A 12,886-nucleotide genomic window follows, 5' to 3' on the forward strand; every position below is an offset into this window, starting at 1 on the left:
CAGAGGACACGGACGATACACCTCCCACAGAGGACAGCCTTTCGTTGCCTCTGGGCAGCCTGGCACACATGAGCGATTACATGCTGCAGTGTCTCCACAACGACCGCCGAGTTGCCCACATTCTAACTTGTGCTGATTACTGGGTGGCCACGCTGCTGGATCCCCGTTACAAGGACAACGTACCGTCCTTAATTCACTCACTGGAGCGCGATCGCAAGATGCGCGAGTACAAGCGCACGCTGGTAGACGCCATGCTGCTGGCATTCCCATCTGACAGCGGGGCCACAGTGGAAGCACAAGGCAGAGGAGGAGGAGGAGGAGGTCGCCAACGCAACCAGGGCACCGCCAGCACCTCAGAAGGCAGGGTTAGCATGGCCGAAATGTGGAAAAGCTTTGTCAGCACGCCACAACAAACAGCAGCACCAGCAGCTCAGATGGAACGTCTTAGCAGGAGGCAGCATTTTACCAACATGGTGGAGCAGTATGTGTGCACACGCCTACATGTAGTGAATGACGGGTCTGCCCCCTTCAACTTCTGGGTCTCCAAATTGGGCACATGGCCTGAGCTTGCCCTTTACGCCTTGGAGGTGCTGGCGTGCCCTGCAGCCAGTGTATTATCTGAACGGGTATTTAGCACGGCTGGGGGCGTTATAACAGACAAGCGCAGCCGCCTGTCCAGAGACAATGTGGACAAGCTCACGTTCATTAAAATGAACCAGGCATGGATCCCACGGGACTTTTCCGTACCTTATGCAGAATAGCAATGGATACCGACCTTACCCACCCATTGTTCCATTTTTGCTCTTTCTCACTCTTTTGGGGTGTACCCTCATTTAAAATTTTTGAAAAGAAGCAGTGTTGGCTACCTCGTCCTCCTCCTCAGGGCCAGATTAATGTAGGGGCTATTGGAGCTGCAGCTCCAGGCCCCTACCTTTTATATAGGCCCCGGGTTGGCCATATTCACTGTTACCGCTCTTCTGTCACTTGTAAACACAGAAGTCTGGCTTCTATGCTCGCTTCCCCAGGCAGCACCCTCAGAACCTCCCCACACAGCGTGAAGGCCGGACAAGGAGGGACAGTTGGCGATGCATGGATGTGTTTATGGGCTTCAGAGACAGCATCCCATGTTGAATTAGGCATGCATGGCTGCACCCTTCCTCCTCTGGGTGCATGGCAAGGCACGGCCCTTAAGGCCCTTCAAAATCCTCAGCACCAAGCCCATGATGCTGTTAATCCGGCCCTGGTCCTCCTCCACCGCCGCTTCCACCTACACCGCCCATAGGTGTGCGCAGCCTATTGCATTAAGGTGTGCACCCCAAAGTTGAAATACACATGCATGTGTTTGCCAGCAGGGAGAGTAATGTATCGGGGCCATGTACCTGTAGGCAAGGAGAAATAGAGCAGAGCAGGTCCCAGGGAGATCTTTCCCATCTCCTCACTGGCAATGCTATGTGCCCTAGGTGATTAGGGTGTGCCCAGGCACACCCAGCACACCCTGTGCGCACGCCTATGTCACCGCCACATCCACCACCACCTCAACCTCCCTCCTACTCCATATGGGCCTCGTCCTTCAGAGATGAAGAAGAACATTGTTTTATTTTTCTGGTTTTTTTTGTTGTTTTAAGTTATTTCCCTATCCACATTTGTTTGCAGAGCACTTGCCATGCTCTTAATTACGTTTTGCTGCCATTTGCAGCACTCTAGCCCTTTCCTTTGGTGTTTTAGAGCCATTTTAGTGCCTTAAAGTTCGGGTCCCCATTGACTTCAATGGGGTTCGGTGTCCGGGAAAAGTTCGGTAAAAGTCCGGGACACGGACCCGGACTTTTTTTTAAAGTTCGGCCGAACCCGTCGAACACGGACATCTAGGTGTCCGCTCAACCCTATTAATCACACAAAAAAAAGTTCTTAAAAATTGTCATTTTTGATAGAGAGCCAATTATTGAAAAAATTATTGAAAAAAAATGAGATTTCTTTGGATTTAGTGTCTGGGGGGTCTAAAAAGTGTACATGTGAAGTTTCAGCTCTGTAGCGTGTCCAGAACCAGAAAAAAAAGTTTGTTTGTATTAGAATTGCAATAGAACAGGATAGTGGCTCCGCTATTTTCACACCTTGCCGGTTTTGTAGCAGGCGTTTTTTTGGGCATTTTTTGGGGATCTTTGGAGGCAGGCATAACATCAGAACTTCTGTGTAGGGGTATATATATATATACACACACACACACACATGTATGTATATATACACACATACACAGGTGTGAAAGTAGCAGAAACCTATGCTTGCGCTAATGAAATAATTAACACCCATATTGCTTCTCTGCTATAACACCTATATGTGTGTATGTGTATAAATACATATAAGTGTGTGTGTATATATACCCCTATTCAGAATTTCAGATGTTTTGCCTGCCTCCAAAGACCCCCAAAAAATGGCCAAAAAAAACGCTTGCTGCAAAACCACACCTGGGCGTTTTTGTAGCTGGCGTTTCTTTGGGCATTTTTTGGGCGTCTTTGGAGGCAGGCATAACATCTGTACTTCTGTGTAGGGGTATATATATACACACACACATGTATGTATATATACACATACACATATATAGGTGTGAAAGTAGCAGAAACCTATGCTTGCGCTAATGAAATAATTAACACCTATATGGCTTCTCTGCTATCACACCTATATATGTGTATGTGTATAAATACATATAAGTGTGTGTGTATATATACCCCTATACAGAAGTTCAGATGTTTTGCCTGCCTCTAAAGACCCCCAAAAAATGCCCAAAAAAACGCCTGCGCCAAAAACAAAAACGCCCAGGTGTGTTGTTGCAGGCGTTTTTTTGGGCATTTTTTGGGGGTCTTTGGAGGCAGGCATAACATCTAAACTTCTGTATCGGGGTGTATATACACACACACTTATATGTATTTATACACATACACATATATAGGTGTTATAGCAGAGAAGCCATATGGGTGTTAATTATTTCATTAGCGCAAGCATAGGTTTCTGCTACTTTCACACCTATATATGTGTATGTGTATATATACATACATGTGTGTGTGTGTGTGTGTGTGTATATATACCCCTACACAGAAGTACAGATGTTATGCCTGCCTCCAAAGACGCCCAAAAAATGCCCAAAAAAACGCCAGCTATAAAAACACCCAGGCGTGTTTTTGCAGCAGGCGTTTTTTTGGGCATTTTTTGGGGTCTTTGGAGCAGGCAAAACATCTAAAATTCTGTATAGGGGTATATATACACACACACACTTATATGTATTTATACACATACACATATATAGGTGTTATAGCAGAGAAGTCATATGGGTGTTAATTATTTCATTAGCGCAAGCATAGGTTTCTGCTACTTTCACACCTATATATGTGTATGTGTATATATACATACATGTGTGTGTGTGTATATACCCCTACACAGAAGTTCAGAGGTCATGCCTGACTCCAAACATGTCCTCAAAAAAAGCCCTATAAACGCCTGCAACAAAAAGCCGGGTGACAGGGGCGAAGCCACTATCCGGTTCTATAAGTGTTCTAAGAGAAACAATCTTTTCTCTATAGCGGTCACCGTGACATAGAAGGGTTTTGTCACCCTGCCATAGCAGTCAGAGTCAGCTAACCCTACACTACGGTCCCCTTACACTTAACACTTTCCCTACAGAAACTAGATTATTAAATCTAACTATAGTGGAAAATAGTACCCTAACTACACTAGATATCCCTTTCCTCACACTAATAATTGCTAAATGACACTTTGAAGCAGAAGTAACAGAACTGCTTCCACTCTCTTCCACAGCCCTGTATTAAAATGGTAGAGATTTGACAGGGCTATCTTATATACTGGGGGGCGTATTCACTAATGATTGGCCTCTGGACCCCCTAGTCACTCCAATCACATTCCTAGCATTCTCCTGCCCCCTCAATTGGCTTTTACTGATGGTTCTGGTCCAATCACGGGCTTTTAAAGCCCAGTTCCTGTCCCATTGCATTTTGGTCGGTTCTGGTTGCCGAATTACAAACTTTTTCAGCAAAAAGTTCGGAATTCGGCCGAACCTCGAACAGTCAATGTTCGGGTCGAATTGATGGTCGACCCGAACCGTTCGATCATCCCTATTCTCACTGCCATTTTTTTTTGCGTTTCCTCCCATCATGCATAAGATAGTCACTTCAAGTGAATGGGCTGCCCTATGTCTGTTCCACTTTTTTTATTTTTTAAGTCTGTGTCCTATTAGGGTTACTTCCTGCTACACTTCCAGTATTGGCTTTACACAATTCATATAGCCTAAGTTTAGTCAAAACAATAATTAAAAAAAAGAAAAATGAGCACAAAGGACAGTACTTAAATGTAATCCAATGTGTACTGTCAGTTAAAATCATTGTCCTCTGCCCCTCTCCAATACCCCACAGCTGTAATCTTTCAGTGCTGTGGGGTAATAGAGCCAAATACCCATCATAAGCACTCATTAATAGTGCCAACTATATCTAACTTTTACACCCCCCTCTTCCATTCACAGATACTGTACTATAACTTTCATTAATGAAAAGCTAGCTACGAGTTGGGGATGGGTGGATAAAAGATCTGTCCCCTCCATTCATAAAGCGCTTTTCATTCATGAAAACTATAGTACAGCCTCTATAAATGAAGGAGGGAGGGGGAAAAAGGGCAGGCATAGTGTGACAGGTCCCTCAGCTCCATTAACCTCTGAAGATTATGGCTGCAGGGTATGGAAAACATAGGATTCTATGATAGCAAGCACCAGCACAAGGGACACTTTAGATAAAATGTAATTAGCATCCCTTGTGCTGATTTTGTTACAAAACGTTTTGCCTAAACTTGTTTTTTTAGGATGCTCTAGAAAGCAGAATTATTACCTTACACAGCAGCAGCCACCTGGACCTAAGAGAACCCTCATGATAGCCAACAACAGAAATCAGAAAATAGTTATATTTTTATCTCAGTTATTCGGATCACAAGAATAGAGGTCTCTTTACTTCCTAAGATTTTTAGGAATAACCTTATTGAATAAAACATGTACAAAAGGATTTTGAACTGACTGACTTCTTTTGAAAGTGCTAGTTGCCTGGCTAAAATGTGAATTTCTAATCTGCATGCTTGTTATGAGCGAATAACAAAGTATTGAAGCCAGCAAAGCAGCAAACATTTTTAGAAGGTCAGCATTGGCACCCATTATTTTTTTTCTGTACAAGCTTCCTTCAGTCAGTATCTCCATCACGTCATGGAAGATATACATCCTACTAGTAGGAGATGAAATTCTCCTGGCCAGAAGATGAACCGGAGTTGTAAGAGTTGTAAGAAGCATTGTAGTTGAAATAAGCATTACTTGGCCCCTCCTATTGAAATAAGCATTACATGGTCCCTCCAATTGAAATCTGCATTATTTGGCCCCCTTCAACTGAAATATGCATTAGTTGGTCCTTCCAATCGAAATAAACATTATTTGGTCATGGCAGTAGTTGCTATAGTAATATTATGCAAGCACCACAAGGCTGGAATAATTATACTCAGTCATTCTGTGTTTATGTTTCTAGGCAGGTTCTATGTGGTTGTAGACCTCAATATATATGGCCTCCAACCTCTCTTTAATGCTTCTATTGCTTATCTCTGCTCTCCATGTCTTTCTTTATATTTCCCTCAGGTCAAATTGTCAACACAACAAATCATATTCCCGCTAAAAGCAAAGCAATTATCGCTTTGGTACCTCTGTTCAAAGCTGGTAATCTGGATTGATAGAGGTTGCAGTGGGAGACATGGCTGTAGTGATATCGGAGCTGGTACAGGTGATAGTCTTGATAAAAGCATCACTTTCAAAATTTCCTTTGCTCATTTTAGAGTTCTCATATCTGTCATACAGTTTTGATGTTGGAAGAAGCTACTGTTTGTCTCCATTGTGCAATAGTTGATGAATATAACATACTTTTCCCTTGTACTTGTATTATTACCATACTATAATTCTATAGCACCACCAGTTTGTGCAGCCCTTCACAATATGAAGGGATACAGAACAGTTGCAATACAGAAGGATTAGGGGGCCCATGTTCATGGAGTTTACAATCTAAAAGGGAGGGGGAAGTTGTACAAAAGATAAGAGCTGTGGGGGATATGTTAATAGACATGGTTGAAGTACAATTTTTAGGTTGAGGCAGGGTTGGCTCCCTTGAATAGATGAGTTTTCAGGGATCTTCTAAAGGCAGACAGGGTAAGAAGTAACTGTACAGATTGGGGTAGGGACTGCCAGAGGATGAAAAGTTAAAAATTCATAAAAGGCAGCGCTAACAGGTAAAAAACAAAAATCCGTGTATACAATACTAAAAAGTGTATATAAATAAATATATCCGAATAACTGTGATAAAATATTAAAATACATATGAAATAAAGTGCATTCGTGATCAGCAAATACAAAAATCAATACATATTAAAGTGCAAAAATATATTGTAGTCATGTGTCCATTGTGCAACCATATGCAAGGTGCAAAATATATATATACTAAGGTGCAGTCCAGAAGAAGGTTTCCTTCAAAGAAACTAAGGTGCTGGAAAAGTGCTCAAATAATCCATATAGGTGCCCAGGTGCTCTTCAGGAAGAAAAACCCCCTATGGGGATGCACTCACCAAATTTAGGATATAAATAAGCCTTAAGCAGATATGATATCCCCTGGACGGATGGATGGATCCAATACAGTCTCTTAGGAATGGCTCCCTTAATGACTCCTCTCCTCTCTCTCCCCAACAGTATATTCAAAAGAAGGGGAAGAAGCCAAACATAGTGAAGCCCGTAGGTGCTTTTATTATAATCAAGTTAAAAAAGATGGTACTCACAAACATATCGTAGTAATCAGCATAGGTTAGCAAAACACTATGTGTCACTTCGCCGCCATGTACGCTGTCGGCGTGCGTTCCACGGTGGTTTCAGGTGACACATAGTGCTTTGCTAACCAATGCTGATTACTACGATATGTTTGTGAGTACCATCTTTTTTAACTTGATTATAATAAAAGCACCTACGGGCTTCACTATGTTTGGCTTCTTCCCCTTCTTTTGAATATACTGTTGGGGAGAGAGAGGAGAGGAGTCATTAAGGGAGCCATTCCTAAGAGACTGTATTGGATCCATCCATCCGTCCAGGGGATATCATATTTGCTTAAGGCTTATTTGTATCCTAAATTTGGTGAGTGCGTCCCCATAGGGGGTTTTTCTTCCTGAAGAGCACCTGGGCACCTATATGGATTATTTGAGCACTTTTCCAGCACCTTAGTTTCTTTGAAGGAAACTTTCTTCTGGACTGCACCTTAGTATATATATATATATTTTGCACCTTGCATATGGTTGGACAATGGACACATGACTACAATATATTTTTGCACTTTAATATGTATTGATTTTTGTATTTGCTGATCACGAATGCACTTTATTTCATATGTATTTTAATATTTTATCACAGTTATTCGGATATATTTATTTATATACACTTTTTAGTATTGTATACACGGATTTTTGTTTTTTACTTGTTAGCGCTGCCTTTTATGAATTTTTAACTTTTCCGGTATTTTATCTAGTGATCAGCAGCTTTAGGATATATTATTAATTCATTTATAATTTTATCTACACTTATTCAACATCACAGCACGGGTATTAATTTTCTGGTTTTATACTTCCAGAGGATGGAAGAAGTTCTAGAAAACTTCTGGAGTGGAGAATGAAAGGAGGTGATGAGGGAGCTGGAAAGCAGGAAGTCTTGGGAGGAACAGACGGTTTGGACAATATGTTGAGATGAGTTGGTTGTCGTCAGTGTAGAGGTGGTATTGGAAGCCATGGAACATTATCAACTGGCCCAAGGAAGAGCTCTTGAGAAAAGAAAGGGACCCACTGACAGAGCCTGAAGAGGAGAGGAGGGGTTAGCTTTCTAACCAGTAATTTAGGAGGCACAGTACATTGTAGTTCTCTGCATTATAGTTCATACCAGTACTTTTCCATTATAAACAGCCTACCGAAAAAACATCATCTATAAACCAGAAATCATAGGGGTTGAGAAAGGGAATCTTCACAGACACACATTGAATCCCACAGTAAAACCCACAGTACTGGTGTTACAACCCTTGTTCACCTATAGGGTCATATTACAGCTACCTAGCACTTTTTGAAAATTTGTACATGTGTCTGAACAGAATGCGTGCCATGTGAAAATGGCCATAATTCTTTATGGCCCCTTCCTGAATATTCTGTGGCAGTGAGCATCCAATATTATCTGCATTTGAGTTATATACTGTATGCTTTGATAAGCAGGTTGGGGAGTGTAAACTATGGGTTTTTTGTGTAACTTCTGTTTTACTGTAAAGAAACACCTTGGTAGATACATACAAAAAGAATCTAATTTGAAGATATTTTCATCAATAAAACATTGTAACCTGGGGGTTTAGGGTGAACTGTATGTGGTAAAGGCATATTAAGGGAGCTTCCTGCTTCTGTGAAGTTTTTTTCCTTTCTAGGCCTTTCAAGTTTTGAGAGTGTGCTTTTGTCATTAGTTACAAACTATTAATACATACTGTATACAGTGGAAGTACAACAGAACATTTTTTTTTAGTGTCAGTATCTTAAGTACAGTACTAAGAGACCAATTAAGGCCTCCTTCACGCGGGTGCTGAAAATAGGCAGTTGGGCCATGTGACCACTTCCCGACCACCTATCAGCACCACTCACAACAGGGAGCTGAAGATGTATATACAGCTTTAGAAGAGATTCACATTGTGATTTGGCAAAAATAAGGCTGCCTGCAGAGTTAGGCAGGAGCTAACACTTTGCAAATGCCTCAATTCACCAATATTGAAACCTGCTCCAAGCATACCATAAATGCAATAAAGTAATATTGCTGCGCTAAGTAAATCAAAAGATCACTTAAAATATGTGACAAATAATAATGTGATAATCATAAATCAATACCACTTAAAATAGGTGCTGTGATAATCATAAATCAATATAAATCAAACAAACACACTAGATAAATGTCCCAAATAAATGAGCAGTGACTTAAAATAATGTGACAAATAAAAGTCCCAATATACAGTGCAATCTCAGTGATGTATGAATAAACAAATCTTCATCTGTGCAAAATGTTCTGCATGCTTCACTCCCAGTGCTCCAGTGACAAATAGTGAGATTAGCAGCTCACCTCAAATGGAGACTCAAATGAGTCAAGACAGGCACATACAGCAGTATCCACTATCGCCTGGTGATCACCTCTGCCTTCACCTCCAACCAATCTCTCAAACTCCAGGGATGGGGTAGATGAAAAACAAATAAAGGAGATCTAGTGCTCTCTGTATTGATTAAGGGGCTATTTATTCATCAGTATAAGTAATACACTTACATAGACAGGCACTTCAGCCATGCCAGCTTGCAGTCGCCTCCAAACACTTCCTGGTATCTCCGGACCGGCGTAATGATGTGCAGCTCCTCCCCCGTACGCATTGCGTCATCGACTTCGTCAGCTGGATACTGCTGTATGTGCCTGTCTTGACTCATTTGAGTCTCCATTTGAGGTGAGCTGCTAATCTCACTATCTGTCACTGGAGCACTGGGAGTGAAGCATGCAGCACATTTTGCACAGATGAAGATTTGTTTATTCATACATCACTGAGATTGCACTGTATATTGGGACTTTTATTTGTCACATTATTTTAAGTCACTGCTCATTTATTTGGGACATTTATCTAGTGTGTTTGATATATATTGATTTATGATTATCACAGCACCTATTTTAAGTGGTATTGATTTATGATTATCACATTATTATTTGTCACATATTTTAAGCGATCTTTTGATTTACTTAGCGCAGCAATATTACTTTATTGATTACTGTGGGTGTTTTGTGTTTGGCACTGATTGCTTGCAGCTTTGTGTTTATCACTTTATTTTGAGGATTGCGCTGATTATTTTCACTTTATTTGATACCATAAATGCACCCTATTTCATTTACAGCATGTTTAAGGTGCAGTTGCAAAGTGATCATTTCCCAGATAAAAGTTGTAAAAAAAGTTCCAGGGCATTTGCGGTGTGTCATTTGCTGTACAATAAGCAAGCCTGTTGGTGTCAGCTTGCTAGCAACTGGATTTCTAAAGAGCACAGACCAAAGAGCTGCAGGGCCTACAGCTTCCTAGCGCTTTCTGAAAAATGGCACGTACTTGGCCTATCTATAGAGCATAATGGACAAAAACAGGAAATGCCTCTGAACGGGCCTTTTAGGGCCTTCAAAATATATATATATTGTAATCTAGGGCTTAGTAGACCAACAATAAATATACATAAGGTAACAATGTATGAAAAAATAAAACATTTTTTATTAAATACACATATTAAAAATGAAAGCTGATAACACATGCACAATAATAAGGAGCACAATGTAAACCATAATTGCCACCAAGTGATATTGTACAAAATTGAATGTGAAACCCATGTGGACACCCAACGTATTTCAGAGTTCAAAATGTCCTCTTTCCTCAGGGGAGATGAACAGGGGTACAATTCTTCTTGCATTTAAAACATCCTATAAAGTGCAGATCAACTTATAGTTACATAAAAAGAGACAAGAGATAGATGGTCCTTTTCAGTGCACTTGTAACATTACGGTCCTTCCTTGTGCCATGTTAGGATTGTTGGTGGGCTTTGCATCTGCAGTAAGTATAGACCATCTGCAAGGGACTTGCTCCAATTCTTTGGGGCTTCCCCTTCAGCTTCACCCCTCTTGCCGTGGTTTTACTGCAGAATCCAGTGAGGTTTTTTTCTTGGACTATGTGGTGTATTTAAGCCATTGTTTGCCGATTCCAAATTAAGTCGGGAGTCGATTCTGGACGATGTTTTGATGGGTTTACAGTGATTGCTAATAAGATTGCTAACTGATTGTACTGAAAAGGACCATCAATCTCTTTTCTGCTTTTATGGAACTATAAGCTGATCTGCACTTTATAGGATGTTTTAAATGCAAGAAAAATTGTACCCCTGTTCATCACCCCTGAGGAAAGAGGACATTATGAACGTCCTGTGTCCGCATGGGTTTCATATTCAATTCTGTACAAAATCACTTGGTGGCAATTATGGTGTACCTTGTGCTCATTATTGTGCATGTGTTATCAGCTTTCTGTTTTTAATATATTTCATAAAACATTTTGTATATTTTCAAATATATATATATATATATATATATATATATATATATATATTGTAAAGGCCCTAAAAGTCCCGTTCAGAGGCATTTCCTGTTTTTCTCCATAAATTCTTGTTGGGATGTTGGCCTATATTTGATGTATTATACATTTTGTGTTCATTTCCAAGATTCTTCCCCTTTTCCTTTCTATCTATAGAGAATCAGTACCATATGGAAATTGCCACAATTCTGTATGGCCCTATCTGACCCCAATAGTAGTGAGCATCTAATGCAATCTGGTTCATTTTACGTTCTGGAAACCTCAAATACAATTTGTTTCCAATGTGTATTATAGGACAATTATACCTTTGTGGACAAGAGACTACCAAAGGTTAACAATAAATGCATACATTTTGGAGCAGAAACGCCTCTTCAACTGCCTAGCCTTTACCAATTCAGCACAGTGTTTGCATCCTCCAAGAATGCTATACAGTAGCATAATATTGCAGGCAGCATATGCAAGATGAAGGTAGGGCTGGATGGGTTTAAGGCTGGCCAATATTCACTATGGCCAGGTCTAACACTGAATATTAAAAATTGGCGGTATGTTGACTGCTAATGACAAAAGCTGCTTTTATTTTATTTTATTTTTGGTGGTTAGGCTTTAACACAAAGACCTATCATTACTCAACTTATTTGGATGTTTATTTTAAAGAGGTTGTAAACTAAAAAAAAAAAAACCTGTAAGACAAAGGCATAATGAGCTAGTATGCATTGCGCTGCAGTCAGTGTAAAACTGCTAGAAAAAAAATACAGTGGATTGGAGTCAGTGCCAGTGGTCTACTGCTGCAGTAGAGTGCCACTCACTGCTGCAATAAATTTAAATCACTGCAGTGAGTGAGTGCCCTACTGCAGCGGTAGTCCACTGACTCCAGTCCAATCCACCGTGTAGCTGTTGCCTAGCTTTTTTTCTAGCAGTTTTGCACTGACTGCTGTAGTTGCAGTGAGTGCCATACTGCAGAGGTAGTCCACTGACTCCAGTCCAATCCACCGTGTAGCTGTTGCCTAGCTTTTTTTCTAGCAGGTTTGCACTGACTGTACTGCAGTAGTGAATTAAAATTATTGCAGTGAGTGAGTCCACTACTGCAGTACTTTATTATGCATTAATGCACAATCAGATGATGTGAAATGCAAATGTCCCTGCAATTGAAGTTTTCCTATCAGTTTTTATGCAGTTAAGGTGTAAGGAATGAGCCCTTAATGTTAAAAATGTTAATAAATAAAGATTTACATGTTCAGTAAGAGATGTGTCGAAATTTTAGTTTTTTTTTTTTGCAAAATTTTACATGTGTGAAAATATCAGCCAATACCGACATGCGATCGGCAAAATAACGGTATCGGCAATGAAAAACCGATATCGGTCGATCACTATTCTAAATGAGGTCTACCTAAAAGTCTATGTATGGGAAGCAAGACCTCCTTCCAACTCCAGTGATGCACTCCAAAATTATTTTCAGTTTCCTCATTGCCTGGTCACACGGTTTACTCATTTGCAGTCCTATACAATGAGCACTCCCAAATTGTTTTCCTCTTTAGTTCTGTCCAACACTCTACCCCTAAAAATGTACTCTAATCAGAGGATTTGTTTTCTCCAGGTGCAATATCTTGCATTTAGATGAACTGCCAAACCATAATTCCATGTTACAGACCCCTCAAAGAATA

The sequence above is a fragment of the Pelophylax lessonae genome (genome assembly GCF_965119305.1).
Source record: "Pelophylax lessonae genome assembly, chromosome: 4".
Classification (NCBI taxonomy): domain Eukaryota; kingdom Metazoa; phylum Chordata; class Amphibia; order Anura; family Ranidae; genus Pelophylax; species Pelophylax lessonae.